We start from the raw sequence: 16,725 nt of genomic DNA on the forward strand, positions 1-16,725 counted from the left end.
TGAGCTTTGCATGATCGAGATGCATGACATTCCTAAACTAATTTTGAGATAGACAGGAGCAGATGACGTCCTTCGCCGTGAGGTTGAGAAGAGTGTACTTGCGAATGTCATCAGCTTTCGCCATTTTGCACAGATCGGTCAGACCAATCTCAGTGATGGTCCACACCTCGCTGTTTGCTTCCATGAGGCGCTTCTTCATCATGGCCTTCCACTTGGGATACTCGTGACTGTCAAAGATGGGGCATGACACAGTCTTCATACCTGTGGTTGACATAACTGAAACTCCAGGCGGTTAAACCAAAATCACACAGAATAAGGGAGTACCAGGCTCTGATACCAATTGAAAGTGTGTTATATGGACTAGAGGGGGGGTGAATAGGCGATTTTTATGAAAATCTTCAAAACATGTGAGTTTCGAAGACAAAACGATAGAAATTAAACCTATCATCATGCAGCGGAAGATAGACTACACTAGACAGACAATAGTCAAGCATTCAATGAAGTGAAACCACACTGACTAATAGTAGCTAGGCAGTAAGGATCAGGTACACAGTGAAGACAAATAGATAAAGCAAATAGGCACTGACTTTACAAGAGCCAACCGTAAATAAAGAGATGAGAAGGATAGAACCAGTGTGTGTGACGAAGACAAAGGTTTAGTAGACCAGTTCCAACTGCTGTGACAATTGTACGTCTGGTTAGGGCGGATAGGTATTTAAATCTGAGGACACTCAGTCCCGGACACTTAGTCATGAGCACACAGCTCAGAACACTTAGTCCTCTCCGTATTCCCCTTGAGCTAAGGTCACACAGACCTTGCCCAATCACTCTGGTAAGTCTTCAAGGTAAACTTCCAAACCTTCACAGACTTCATTCACCGGCGATCCACAATGACTTTTGGATGCTCAGAACGCGACGCCTAATCGGCCGGAGGATTCACAGTCCTCAAGTGTAATAAGTCTTCAGATCACACAGACAAGAAGACTTAAGTGATGCCTAACACTTTTTGGCTCAGGGTGGTTAGGGCTTTATCCTCTCAAGGAATTCTCTCTCAAAGGCTTCGAGGTGGATTGGTCTCAAATGACAAAAGTCGTACTTTAACTCTGAGCAGCCAACCATTTATGGTTGTAGGGGGTGGGCTATTTATAGCCAGTAGGCAACCCGACCTGATTTGTCCGAAATGACCCTGGATCACTAAGGAACTGGCACGTGTTCCAACGGTCAGATTTCAAACACACACGACAACTTTACTTGGGTTACAAGCAAAGCTGACTTGTCCAACTCTGAACAAGATTCACTCTCATAGTCTTCACTCGAAGTCATAGGATTTTGGTTAAGCATCACTTCAGTCATTCTGACTGGTTTTCTTGGACCCCACTTAACAGTACGGTGGTTCCTATGACTCAACAAAGAAGAAAAAGAACTACGAAAGATCTAAGTCTTCGCGCTCCATAGTCTTCATGCGATGTCTTCTCTTGTCATAGTCTTCAATGTGAATGTCTTCACATACCACCTTTGACTTCAGTGTCTTCATACATTTTTAGGGGTCATCTCTGGTAGGAAAACCGAATCAATGAGGGACTTCTACCTGTGTTATCCTGCAATTCTCACAAACACATTAGTCCCTCAACTAGGTTTGTCGTCAATACTCCAAAACCAACTAGGGGTGGCACTAGATGCACTTACAACCCCTCTATTTATATGTTGAGCCTTGGGGTCGAAACTTGGAGTAAAAGCCTCCACAAATTCGGTTTCACCCGAAAGGCAAGAGTCCTTCTCGGACTCTAGGGCCAGACGCTAGGGTTCCCGGCGTCTGGACCCAGACGCCAGGGACCTTGGCGTCTGGCCCCTAGACTCTGCAAAACTTCCTTTTGCGCTTTCTAAAAACCTCGTGGGCTTTCCCCTTTGGCCCAAATAAAGTGTTCTCGTACCCAAACATTTCGGGAAACATCCGGAACCCCTTCCAGAGACCAAACACTATTATCCCATATATCAAACTTTATCTCTGGACCATTCCGGAGTTCCTCGTCATGTCCGTGATCTTATCCGGAACTCCGAACAACATTCGATTACCAACATACATAACTCATAAATACTATATCGTCAACGAACGTTAAGCGTGTGGACCCTATGGGTTCAAGAACTATGTAGACATGACCGATACACCTCTCTGGTCAATAACCAATAGTGGAACCTGGATGCCCATATTGGCTCCTACACATTCTACGTAGATCTTTATTTGTCGAACCGCATAACAACATACGTTGTTCCCTTTGTCATTGGTATGTTACTTGCCCGAGATTCGATCGTTGGTATCTCAATACCTAGTTCAATCTCGTTACCGGCAAGTCTCTTTACTCGTTTCGTAATACATCATCCTGCAACTAACTCATTAGTTACAATGCTTGCAAGGCTTATAGTGATGTGCATTACCGAGTGGGTGCAGAGACACCTCTCCGACAATCAGAGTGACAAATCCTAATCTCGAAATACGCCAACTCAACAAGTTCCTTCGGAGACACCTGTAGAGCACCTTTATAATAACCCAGTTACGTTGTGACGTGATGACCCACAAGTATAGGGGATCTATCTTAGTCCTTTCGATAAGTAAGAGTGTCGAACCCAACGAGGAGCAGAAGGAAATGATAAGCGGTTTCCAGCAAGGTATTCTCTGCAAGTACTAAAATAAGTGGTAACAGATAGTTGTTGTGATAGGATAATTTGTAACGAGCAACAAGTAACAAAAGTAAATAAAGTGAAGCAAGGTGGCCCAATCCTTGTTGTAGCAAAGGACAAGCCTGGACAAACTCTTATATAGAGAAAAGCGCTCCCGAGGACACATGGGAATATCGTCAAGCTAGTTTTCATCACGTTCGTATGCTTCGCGTTCGGTACTTTGATAATTTGGTATGTGGGTGGACCGGTGCTTGGGTACTATCCTTACTTAGACAAGTATCCCACTTATGATTAACCTCTATTGCAAGCATCCATAACTACAACAAAAGTATTAAGGTAAACCTAACCATAGCATGAAACATATGGATCCAAATCAGCCCCTTACGAAGCAACACATAAACTAGGGTTTAAGCTTCTGTCACTCTAGCAACCCATTATCTACTTATTACTTCCCAATGCCTTCCTCTAGGCCCAAATAATGGTGAAATGTTATGTAGTCGACGTTCACATAACACCACTAGAGGAGAGACAACATACATCTCATCAAAATATCAAAGGAATACCAAATTCAAATGACTACTAATAGCAAGACTTCTCCCATGTCCTCAGGAACAAACGTAACTACTCACAAAGCATATTCATGTTCATAATCAGGGGGGTATTAATATGCATATAGGTTCTGAACATATGATCTTCCACCAAATAAACCAACTAGCATCAACTATAAGGAGTAATTAACACTACTAGCAACCTACTAGAACCAATCCCGGACCTGAGGACAAGAATTGGATACAAGAGATGAACTAGGGTTTTGAGAGGAGATGGTGCTGATGAAGATGTTGATGGAGATTGCCTTCTCCCGATGAGAGGAGCGTTGGTGATGACGATGACGATGATTTCCCCCTCCCGGAGGGAAGTTTTCCCGACAGAACAGCTCTGCCGGAGCCCTAGATTGGTTACGCCAAGGTTCCGCCTCGTGGCGGCGGAGTTTCGTCCGAGAAGATGGCTTATGATTTTTCCCATTGAAAGACTTCATATAGCAGAAGATGGTCATCGGAGGGCCACCAAGGGGCCCACGAGGTAGGGGGCACGCCCAGGGGGTAGGACGCGCCCCCACCCTCGTGGGTAGGGTGTGGCCCCCCTGATGAACTTCTTGCACTCAATATTTATTATATATTCTGAAATTGTCTTCCTTGAAGTTTCAGGACTTTTGGAGCTGTGCAGAATAGGTCTCTAATATTTGCTCCTTTTCTAGCCCTGAATCCCAGTTGCCGGCATTCTCCCTCTTTATGCAAACCTTGTAAAATAAGAGAGAATAGGCATAAGTATTGTGACATAATGTGTAATAACAACCCATAATGCAATAAATATCAATATAAAAGCATGATGCAATATGGACGTATCAACTCCCCCAAGCTTAGACCTTGCTTGTCCTCAAGCGAAAGCCGAAATCGAAACATATGTCCACATGTTTAGAGATAGATGTGTCGATAAAAGTAAAATACGAACATGAGAGCATCATGATCATTCTTAGAACATCAACTTACATAATTCTGGTCATATGATTTCTTATGCTAGAGTAATAATTCAATCACAATTTCAAGTATGAATCGTAAACTTCATTGAAAACTAACAAACTATAATCTCAGTTATTGGAGCAATTGCAATTTATCATAACATAGGAAAGAGTCAATGTATAAGAGCTTTTCAGCAAGTTCACATACTCAACTATCATATAGTTTTTCACAATTGCTGACACTTACGCAATACTTATGGGTATGGAGTTTTAATCTGACACAGAGAAAGATATGGGCTTATAGTTTTGCCTCCCAACGTTTTACCTCAAGGATAATGTCAACAATAATAGTTAATGAAAACTCACATCCAATTAGCCATATATACCAGGATCTTTCCAACATACCGTGCTTGCCAAATGATAAAATGTAAAAAGGAAAGGTGAAGATCACCATGACTCTTATGTAATGTAGGAGATTGAACATATAAACCCTGAGGGACTGTGCCCAACTAGCCGCCATGACCACGTCTCCTTTTATTCCTGCGCGTGTTACTGTAGCGACGAGGGGAAGGGATAAGGTCCCGAGCGCCGCGTCCAGCATCCTCTCTCATCTCCCTTTCCCCTCGCTCGCTTCCTCCTCCCGAGCCCGCAGATCCCTAGCCGCCTTCTCCCGCAGCACCTCAGCCGCCTCCTCTCGCTCTCCACCCAGCTGCTCGCCACCACTTCGCCGCCTCCTCCTCCCCTGCTCCTCTGACCTCGAAGCCCCAACGCATGGTTGCCGCCGCCGCTCGTGTCTTTCTTCCCGCAGCCTCCTGCGGGACGATGCCTCCCCATCCTCCATTAGTCGCCGCTGTGGGATGTGGTTCTGGACCGGTCCCAGGTCGCTGCCGAGGAGCAGAGGAGGACGATCGTGGGGGGAAGGAGCAGAGGAGGACGTCACTGGGAAGGTGCAGCGAGCCTCCCCATCCTCCATTAGCCGCCGCTGTGGGATGTGGTTCTGGACCGGTCCCAGGTCGCTGCCGAGGAGCAGAGGAGGACGACAGCGAGGGGAAGGAGCAGAGGAGGACGTCACTGGGGAAGGTGCAGCGAGCCCGAAGGTCCAGACGGCGCCCTCGTCATGTGCCGGATGCTGCTCGCCAGCCCTCTTTGTCGTCCTCAATCTAGGTCGCCCATCTACGTCTCGCCTTCTTCTTCCCCCGAATTTCACCTTAGTTACTGATGATCTGATTTCAATCGTTGGTTTACTGTTTGTCTAAGCAAGATGTGTGAAGATCCGAGACAGAAAAGAGGAGGAAGAATTTTGACGAAGAGTTCGGTGATGGGGAACATGTGAACTCTCTCTCAGCCACGTCTTTTCCTGCTACAGTTTGATCTTGATGTTATGGTTGATTCTACCCCTGATGTGGCCTAATTCTTTCTTTGTCACCCTTTTGATATGTGTTATCAAAGTTAGTGATTGGAGTTTCTCTGTTATGTCAGTACACATTGCTACTTTCAGGTTGTTTAATTACTTTATATGAAACACATTGACATTATATGGAAAAGAGGCATATATATGATTCTCTGTGTATTTGCAATGTCGTGACTGCAGAGGTATCCTTCTCTCTGTAACAAGTCTAATTATTTGCGAATTGGGTGTGCATATGCTTGCGTCTACCTACTCTATTTGCGCTCAAATACCATATATGTATGGACTGGTAGAGGTAAAAGATAAATTCAGAGAAAGATAAAAAGGAAATGACATCTATTCCTGAATTTATGTTTCTATGGTGTCATGGGTTCAGTTTGTGTTGCACATTTATGTGTCAACGACGACTATCAAACAAGAAAATTGTTCACCAGCTATGGCCACCTCCGCGTTTATCTTTTCATGGTCATGGAAAATGAAATGTTCATGAATCGCCGGTTGCTTTCAGGCCGACACGGGCTGCCGGTCCACCCAGCGCGCGGGTAGCTGTGCAGATCTCTAATCGGCACCCTCCCTATGGCACCGCCCCACAATGCCGACCAGCATTGAATATGCCATGGATCCGCCAAGCAGACGCCTCAGGACGGTCATCCAGAATGCTATCCTGCCTCCATTCAAGCCCAGGTCAATCGTCCTCTTCCATTCTGCGGCTATTACCTGGAATATTAATGACCATTTATTTGCTGACAGTGGTTGCATTTTCCTTAAATTTTAGGCGCTCTTCACTTGCTTCATAATTTCTGAATAAATGCATCTATGTTCAGTCTGATTTTAAATTGCACTGAAACTAGAAAGCAGTGGATGCCTTGGTGTTATGTTCCAACAAAAAATAGGAAGGAAGCAGCAAGTGGAATAGGTAAATAGTCACAGTGCACTATAGATTGTCCATAACTTTTTCTAGGTCAGCTGTAGTACTGGTATGGATAAAAGTAAATATGTCACTGGTGTTACATCTTCCTAATCCATCATATGTGTAAAGCTAAGATCAGATATTTGAATTGTCAGACTCTTTTGCTCATTGTCAGACCATGACTAAGGCTTCCTATTAAAATTGTGTGGAATGCTACTAAAAAGTGGAAAAAATTATTATTCTATGGTATTCTTTATTCTCCTAGCCCCTACAAGGCTTCCGGTTAAAGTTCATCGATGTGCTCCTGAAAGTGAATTAGTGGCACCCAAGTATGCGCTCGTGCTTTCCTTCTGTTATGGCTTACCTATTTGCCTTGGAGTGTGCTTTTTTTCGGGGCTCATATTCTTGGCATATGCATGTATGTACAATGAATCTTTTTTTATCTGATCACTTGTCTCTTTATCTAGAACTTGAAGGATAAAAAATATGAGGAAAATGAAAGCAGCTACCACGCCCATCTGAAAAGCTAAAAAATTGGAGAAGGTCCTGAAAGTAAAAAGCAAGAGGTCAAGGATTCAGTCTGCCAAGTCTTTGTATGATTAAAATTTTAGTGGCTAGCATAATTTTTTGTACCAGTATGTTTCCGACTTTCCGCCTGCAGATCAACCACATCTATGTGTTTGAAAAGAACCCGCTTTCCTCAAAAGATTGCTACTACCTGCTTCTTTACAACACTTCACGGATGACTTGTGATGACACCTGGTATTAATTAGTACAGTAGGAACGATGGGTTTTTCATCACATTCTTTGATGTCAATCATTGCAAAGTTGTAACGTACTAAATCCTAATATGCCAATGCAGCAAAAAAAGTCTTATTTTTCAGATTGCACCAAGAAAAAACTGCTTCCATGGCTTCCTCGGCCTCCCTGTCGTGCTCGAGATGGAGATGCCTCCCTGCTTCACCACTACTAGGTACCTCTTCTTCCTCAGCTTCGTCCTCCTCCTAGCAGTGGATGCTGCAGGCCCATCTCCCCAAGCACCCCACCCTCGCCATGGATGTGAGTGCTCGAGTCTCTTCCCTTACTGTCCTATCTTATTTTCCTCCATACAATAACAGCGTTACCTAACGGTTAATAATTTTCTGATATCTGAATGACTCTGTATGACTGGATGTTTGGATGGATAATTTGGTAGGTCGCAATCTAAAAGTTTCTTGTTTCTGTGCTGGATGCAGTGAGTGGGAGGTCAGTTTGCTCTGAATCCCTGAGAGTTTTGGTCCTGCATCTCTTGCTCAATCAGCGGGCTGATCTTTGCCGGCGCCGGGGTGACATCACCAGAACTGCTGCATCTTCATCTGGTTTGCTTTAGATAACGAGAGCAAGGCAAGCAGCTTGCCAAAAACAAAGGTCCACACTCTGTTTCAGTCACATGTGTGGCCTTACTTTTCTGAATTTTAGTACAGACAATGACCACATTGTCAATTCCAGGTGGATGCAGAAGGAACATCACTTGTTGGCTCCCTTGACAGAAATGCGGAGTTTTACATGATTTACGAGGACATGTCTTCTTGGATGGATGTGGATTATTTGGTTCCTTTGTGGGAACTGATAACATTTTGTTTACATATTTACTGCTCGACCGTATGCCCATAAGGATTGTTTGATCTCTTTTTCTACGCAGACTGCAGGTGTAGGTCCCCTGCTCACTAAGGACAAGGTCAGATTGCTTTAGGTATTTTAAGATGATTAATCCTTGAGCACCATAGTTGATTGAAATCAAATATGCGGATCACTTTTCCTTACAATTAAAATGAAATATGTTGCAAAATAAAGTGGTGTATATTGTGAGACTATGTACTGTATGAGTTATTTGAGTAATGATGTGAAAGCAATGTATAAACTTGGTGAATTCACTTCAGTTTACTGATACTGGTTTATCAATATGTGGCCATCAAGTGTGATGTGCAAGTTATATATATATTAGGCATCTAATGTACTATGTATTTACAAACTTTTCTGTGTGTTCCACAGTACCAAGTCGAGCATCCAATAACAGATTCGGTTCTAATCAAGGATCACACATTTCATGCTTGCACTATAGTTTATTTCTCCATTCATGCATTATCAGTCTTAGTACTTGCTCTTGTGCCTGCCCGGCTTGCTCTATTACTGACTTTGCCTTCTCTTCCTAAATAGCAGACCTGGTTTTCTTTATGTCCTTGAAGCAAATACCACAATGTTAGCTTGAAAGTATTTAGGATACATACAGAGCCAGAAGGTAAATAAGGGATTTGACAAAAAGAGTACACACTGATTTTAGGTGCTGCACTTCAGAAGCAATCCCCTCCTTTACCCCCACAGGCTCCTACAGGCAAATCAACCTGCAGTCAGCATATTTTTATATTTGTTGCTTGGAACAACAAGCTGAATCAACTGAATTACTCACGTTATGGCAGGTCTTGGTGTACAAGACTGCAACCACTAATAAAAAATAAAATATCATGTTAGACAGCTATTTATCTATAGTAGATACACTACAGTGCAATTGATGCATCGGTCTCACGAAACGATGTTGTGCTGGGTCTCATAGGATCACTTGCGTTTTGATCGAATTTCTATGAAGCCTACAAACTAGGATCACTTTTTTTTCGAGAAAACACAAAGGACCTTTGCATTTCATTTCATGGAAAAGGTAGAACAGACCTCCTAGGAGGTGAGCGGTACAGTGTCATGCATCCTATCAATGGACATCCCAGGTTGTGGGCAGGACAACCCGAAACCCCTGGGCTCCAGCGTTTTCCCAACGTTCGGGTCTCATCTTTGATCCTATCCACTAACGGTTCGATGGACGGCGTGGCGTAGTCGAAGACACATGCGTGCAGATCACTCTTATTTTCTCACACGAAGCATTTCAAGCCGATGAGCTGTAGTTGTAGTTCTTTTCAAACTGCCATGATTTTAACCAAAAGTTTAGTACAGGTGCAGATTCTAATTTGTGTGATAAGTTTATGACATTTTTGTCTTGCATGTTTATTTATAGCTAATATCTCTTATTGCAATTCGTAGGATCAGAATCGGGACATGAATCTGAACTATGATATTTGGATTTACGATCTCATTCATGGAAATTGTGCAAGATAATGAGCAACAGACATTATTTCATCCCAGTGAAGCTCCAGGTTTGGCTATTTGCTGGGGATACGAGTTCTAGACTGTGTATAAGAAATATAAAATAGAATTAAGCTGGAAAAGATATACATATTATAATATCTGCATTGCCTTTTATTAAACAAAATATATAACATTGTGATGGGATAATGACAATACTGAAACATCGTCAGCTACCACTATCTATTTTGTGGGATCATTAGAAGGTGAAACTTATGTACGGTTCTATCATCCTGGTCATTAATTTGTTGGCGTGTAGCTGATGCAATATTAGTGTGTGTGCTTGTGTGTCGCTATTTTGCTGAAACAAGTACTATTATTGCATAGGTTATCATTTATCACTATTAGAGTTGCAATTTACCTTTTCCATATAGATACTGTTCTTACCTCAAGTTGGTAAACAATATGTGTTCTTACCTCAAATTGACATATAGTGCATTCCAGGCATCAAATTTTATCACTATTAAATTAGATATATCAAATTGAGTTCAGTAGTCTATCATTGGAACCTTGATGATTTATCTCATTTGAACATAATCTAACCCCTCTGATTTTTTTCAGTACATGATTGTACACCTCCTATGCCCGCTTAATTGTGTGTTCATTTTGTTAATCAAGAAGCATTTGATTTTATGGCTGGGTACGTTGAAAATATATAAAACCTTTCTTCTTTTGGATAATTTGTTTCCCTTTGACCAATCTTTGTTACTTGCCTACACATCTGTTGCTCCAGCGCGACTGCTTCGTGTGCTGCCTCGAGTCGCGCGGCCACTACGCCCGCGCCGAGTCGGAGGCCGCTGCCACTCTCGACGCCCTCCGCTGCGCGCTCTCGCCGGCGGCGTTCGCAAAGCCTTGTCGCGGCGCTGCAAGTGTTGCCCCCCTCCTCCCCAAGGGCAAGGTGAAGGAAGGTGCCTGTGTGGTTCTTCTGCAGCTCGCAGCGAGGATTGCTGTGTCCAACCTGCACAAGAATGCCAAGAAGTCCTCGGAGACGTAAGCCACGACGCATGTTTCTGCCATTATTTCCTTCGGTTAGATTTCGTGGATTTAGGTGTTGAAATTTTTTGGGCTGTGGATGCAGGATTAAGGACACATACCTGTACTACAACGAGAGATATCTGGGCTGCTTCTTTGTGGCTTCCAAACATGAAATGTTTGTTTGGAAGTTAGTTTAGTTTTTTGTTGTGGATTCACAGCTTCTCACATGTACCATCGTTTTAGACCTTTAGGTTTCGAAAGAAACTAAATGAAGATACGGTGGTATGGTCTCAATAGTACAACTTAAAGCCTTCAAAGCTTTATATTTTCTCTGAAATTTGCTCTTGAAGAATTATGTATCTATGTTAGATCTGGTGAGTAAAGACGGCTTCCAAGCAGAGGATGCGGGAGTGTTGGCCACATTTGGTTTTCGACTTGGGTGTCTAAATATTCTCACAATACTTGGCTCCCTTTCGCCCTTGCGCCATTGGCGTAACGAGTCATCTAGTAAAAGTAAAAGATAGGCCCTTCGCAGAGGGAAGCAGAGGTTGTCATGCACTTTTATGGTTGGATGTACAAAATCTTAATGTGAAAGAACGTCACTTTATATTGCCACTTGTGATATGGACTTTTATTATGTAGTCTGTCGCTTTTATTTCTTCCATATCACACGATCGTATAAAGCTTATTTCTCCCACACTAATAAGTCATACATATTTAGAGAGCAATTTTTATTGCTTGCACCGATGCCAACTTACTTGGAGGATCTTACTCAATGCATAGGTAGGTATGGTGGACTCTCATGGAAAAACTGATTTAAGGGTATTTGGAAGCACAAGTAGTATCTCTACTTGGTGCGATGAATTTGGCTAGCATGAGGGGGAAAGGCAAGCTCAACCATGTTGGATGATCCATGACAATATAATTTATCTCAGATGTAAGAAAACATAACCCATTACGTTGTCTTCTTTGTCTAACATCAACTCTTTAGCATGTCATATTTTAATGAGTGCTCACAATCATAAAAGATGTCCAAGATAGTATATTTATATGTGAAGACCTCTCTTCCTTTATTACTTCCTATTAATTGCAACGATGACCAAAACTATGTTTGTCAACTCTCAACAACTTTTATTCATCATACTTTTTCTATGCGAGCTCATTACTCTCCATAAGATTCACATGATCTCTTTGTTTCTTTTTATTTCTTTCTCTTTTCTTTTATTCCCTTAGGATCATGGCAAAATAATCAAGCCCTTGACTCAACACTAATCTTTATTATATAGCTCATGGACTCGATTACATAGAGGAATTATAAAGCAAAAATCACGACTAGATCATACTAAAACTTTTATTCTACTAGATCAAGATATTGCCAAAAGGATCGAACTAAGAAAAAACGGTAAAGATAAAATGATGGTGATACGATACCGGGGCACTCCCCCAAGCTTGGCAGTTGCCAAGGGGAGTGCCCATACCGATGTGATTATGTCTCTCTTTTCGGGGATGGTGATGTGATATTCTTGGCGATGATGCCCCTCATGATACGATTCTCCTCCTAGAGCTTATTGACTTGCTGCTTGAGGTCCATTATTTCCTTTCGGAGTTTTCCTGTAACAGTCAAAGCTCCCTGCACCCAAGGGTGCTGCATAGTTGCGGGAGAACCAGTGACACTCTTTTTCATATTCTCATAAGAAAGAAATCTAACATTGGAAGGGATAACCGAGTTTGGAACAGCCGAGCTCTGCAGTTCTCCCATTATGAATCCAGCTCGGAAGCGGGAAGTGACTTCTTGATCCTCTTCCATGGCATCTATCCTTTTCAAATCAGCCTCCATCTCTTCCTCCGTTGCTGGCCCAAAGAGGTCAACATTGTTGTTTGTCATTGATCCCGGTGTCGGGTGAGACACCCGGCTCTCCCCGACTGACTCTTTCGAAGACATCTTGCTCTAATCTGTAGCAGCAATAGCTCGAAACACAAACAGAGGATAATTGCGTGATACAGGAGTCAAAACCCCTGGGAGATTATATAATGAATTTTTACCTACCAAAATACGTGTCGTGTAAAAAACGGAGTCCGGAAAGCGCACGAGGTGCTCACGAGGTAGGGGGGCGCGCCCAGTAGGGTAGGGCGCGCCCTCCACCCTCGTGGAGGCCTCGTCTCCATCCCATACTGCTTCTTAGTTTTCTATTTTTCTAAATATTCCAAAACGGAGAAATATTGCCTTATAAACTGTTTTGGAGTCGGTTTACTTACCGTACCACATAGCTATTCCTTTTCGGAGTCCGAAACGTTCCGTAAAGTGTCCCTTATGTATTCCTCCGGGGTTACGGTTTCAATAACATTGGTTTCAACATTTATTGGATTACCTGAGATATAATGTTTGATTCTTTGACCGCTCACCACCTTCGGATTTGTGCCTTCGAAGTTGTTGATTTTTATGGCACCGGAACGACAGACCTCCTCGATAACGTAAGGACCTTCCCATTTCGAGAGAAGTTTTCCTGCAAAAAATCTTAAACAAGAGTTGTATAGAAATACATAATCACCTACATTAAACTCACGCTTTTGTATCCTTTTATCATGCCATCTTTTAACTTTTTCTTTAAACAACTTGGCATTTTCGTAGGCTTGGGTTCTCCATTCATCGAGTGAGCTAATATCAAATAACCTCTTCTCACCGGCAAGTTTAAAATCATAATTGAGATCTTTAATAGCCCAATATCCCTTGTGTTCTAGTTCGAGAGGTAAGTGACATGTTTTTTCCATAAACCATTTTATACGGAGATAAACCCATAGGATTTGTATATACAGTTCTATAGGCCCATAATGCATCATCAAGTTTCTTGGACCAATTCTTTCTAGATCTATTAACCGTCTATTGCAAAATTAATTTGAGCTCTCTATTAGTTAATTCTACTTGACCACTAGACCGAGGGTGATAAGGGGATGCAATTCTATGATTAACATCATACTTAGCAAGCATTTTACGGAAAGCACCATGAATAAAATGTGAACCACCATCAGTCATTAAATATCTAGGGACTCCAAATCTTGTAAAAACAACTTCTTTAAGCGTTTTAATAGAAGTGTTATGATCAGCACTACTAGTTGGAATAGTTTCTACCCACTTAGTAACGTAATCAACAACAACTAAAATATGTGTATATCCATTAGAGGAAGGAAAAAGTCCCATATAGTCAAAGCCCCAAACATCAAATGGTTCAATACCGAGAGAATAGTTCATAGGCATTTCTTGACGTCTACTAATATTACCAATTCTTTGACATTCATCACAAGATAAAACAAACTTACGGGCATCCTTGAAGAGAGTAGGCCAATGAAAACCAGATTGCAATACCTTATGTGCAGTCCTATCTCCAGCATGGTGTCCTCCATAAGCTTCGGAGTGACACTTGCGTAGGATCTGTTCCTGTTCATGCTCAGGTACACAACGTCTAATAACACCATCTACTACTTCTTTATAAAGATGTGGGTCATCCCAAAAGTAATGCCTCAAATCATAGAAGAACGTTTTCTTTTGCTGGTATGTGAAACTAGGTGGTATAAACTTAGCAACAATGTAATTAGCATAATCCGCATACCATGGAGCAGTATGAGAAGCATTTATAACATTTAATTGCTCATCAGGAAAGCTATCATCAATAGGTAGTGGGTCATCAAGCACATTTTCTAACCTAGACAAGTTGTCTGCAATGGGGTTCTCAGCTCCCTTTCTATCAACAATATATAAGTCAAATTCTTGTAGCAAGAGAACCCATCTAATAAGTCTAGGTTTAGCATCTTTCTTTTCCATGAGATATTTAATAGCAGCAAGATCAGTGTGAATAGTTACTTTAGAATCAACAATATAAGGTATGAACTTATCACAAGCAAATACAAATGCTAAAAATTCTTTTTCAGTAGTAGCATAATTTCTTTGGGCATTGTCTAGGGTTTTACTAGCATATTGAATAACATTTATTTTCTTATCAACTCTTTGCCCTAGAACAGCACCTACAACATAATCACTAGCATCACACATAATTTCAAAGGATAGATTCCAATTAGGTGGCTGAACAATAGGTTCAGAGATCAATGCTTTCTTAAGTATTTCAAATGCTTCTACACAATCATCATCAAAGACAAATGGTATATCTTTTTGTAATAAATTAGTCAGAGGCCGAGAAATTTTTGAGAAGTCCTTAATGAACCTCCTATAAAATCTGGCGTGACCAAGGAAACTTCTTATACCTTTGATGTCCTTGGGGCATGGCATCTTCTCAATAGCATCAACCTTGGATTTATCAACTTCAATACCTCTTTCAGAAACTTTATGCCCCAAGACAATACCTTGATTAACCATAAAGTGACACTTTTCCCAATTCAAGACAATATTAGTTTCTGCACATCTCTGCAAAACTCGATCAAGGTTGCTCAAGCAATCATCAAAACAAGATCCATAGACGGAGAAATCGTCCATGAAAACTTCACAAATCTTTTCACAGAAGTTAGAGAATATAGCCATCATGCATCTTTGAAAGGTAGCAGGTGCATTACATAAACCAAAAGGCATACGTCTATAAGCAAAAGTACCAAAAGGGCAAGTAAAAGTAGTCTTTGATTGATCTTTGGCTGACACAGGTATTTGAGAGAAGCCAGAATAACCATCTATAAAGCAAAAATGTGTATGTTTGGATAATCTTTCTAGCATTTGATCGATAAAAGGTAAGGGGTAATGATCCTTTTTAGTGGCCTCATTTAATTTGTGGAAATCAATTACCATCCTACAACCTGTAATAATTCTTTGAGGAATCAATTCATCTTTATCATTAGGAACAACAGTAATACCTCCCTTCTTAGGGACACAATGGACAGGACTTACCCACTGACTATCAGCAACGGGATAGATTATACCTGCCTCAAGGAGCTTTAGTATTTCTTTTCTTACCACTTCTTTCATTTTAGGAGTCAGCCGTCATTGATGATCACGAACTGGTTTAGCATCTTCTTCCAGATTTATTTTATGTTGACATAGAGTGGGCTAATGCCCTTAAGATCATCAAGAGTACAACCAATAGCAACACGGTGCTTCTTCAGAGTTTTCAATAATCTCTCTTCCTCATGCTCTGAAAGGTTAGCACTAATAATAACAGGATATATCTTTTTCTCATCAAGATAAGCATATTTAAGAGTATCAGGCAATGGTTTAAGCTCAAACACGGGATCACCCATGGGTGGAGGAGGATCCCCTAGGATTTCAACAGGAAAATTGTGTTTCAGAATAGGTTCCCGTTTAAAGAATACTTCATCTATTTCCCTTCTTTCATTCATAAACATATCATTTTCATGGTCTAGCAAATATTGTTCTAAAGGATCACTAGGAGGTACGTCAATAGAAGCAAGACCAATAATTTCATCCTTACTAGGTAATTCTTCTTCATGGTGTTGTCTACTAAATTTAGAGAAATTAAATTCATGAGACATATCATCTAAACCGATAGTAACAACATCCTTTTTGCAATCTATCTTAGCATTAACAGTGTTTAAGAAGGGTCTACCAAATATAATGGGACAAAAGTGTTGGAAATATGCCCTAGAGGCAATAATAAAAGCATTATTATTATATTTCCTTATTCATGATAATTGTCTTTATTCATGCTATAATTGTGTTATCCGGAAATCGTAATACATGTGTGAATAACAGACACCAACATGTCCCTAGTAAGCCTCTAGTTGACTAGCTCGTTGATCAACAGATAGTCATGGTTTCCTGACTATGGACATTGGATGTCATTGATAACGAGATCACATCATTAGGAGAATGATGTGATGGACAAGACCCAATCCTAAACATAGCACAAGATCGTATAGTTCGTTTGCTAGAGTTTTTCCAATGTCAAGTATCTTTTCCTTAGACCATGAGATCGTGTAACTCCCGGATACCGTAGGAGTGCTTTGGGTATACCAAACGTCACAACGTAACTGGGTGACTATAAAGGTAGACTACGGGTATCTCCGAAAGTGTCTGTTGGGTTGACATGGATCAAGACTGGGATTTGTCACTCCGTA

At 41.4% G+C, this 16,725-nt stretch overlaps 1 long non-coding RNA gene across 18 annotated transcripts; it reads left to right on the plus strand.

The window, feature by feature from the left end:
* Positions 1 to 4,735: 4,735 nt before the first annotated feature.
* Positions 4,736 to 11,085, plus strand: LOC123104250 (uncharacterized). Of its 18 annotated transcripts, none has more exons than XR_006450214.1 (11): positions 4,741 to 5,356; positions 5,454 to 6,284; positions 6,376 to 6,516; positions 6,978 to 7,569; positions 7,746 to 7,917; positions 7,999 to 8,242; positions 8,707 to 8,788; positions 9,577 to 9,689; positions 10,240 to 10,318; positions 10,412 to 10,668; positions 10,757 to 11,085. It is a non-coding gene; the product is annotated as an uncharacterized lncRNA (long non-coding RNA). The 18 variants fall into 18 exon arrangements; XR_006450217.1 differs by having other exon boundaries at positions 8,710 to 8,788; XR_006450219.1 differs by having other exon boundaries at positions 7,999 to 8,227.
* Positions 11,086 to 16,725: the final 5,640 nt, after the last annotated feature.

The sequence above is a fragment of the Triticum aestivum genome, chromosome 5A (assembly GCF_018294505.1).
Source record: "Triticum aestivum cultivar Chinese Spring chromosome 5A, IWGSC CS RefSeq v2.1, whole genome shotgun sequence".
Taxonomy (NCBI): domain Eukaryota; kingdom Viridiplantae; phylum Streptophyta; class Magnoliopsida; order Poales; family Poaceae; genus Triticum; species Triticum aestivum.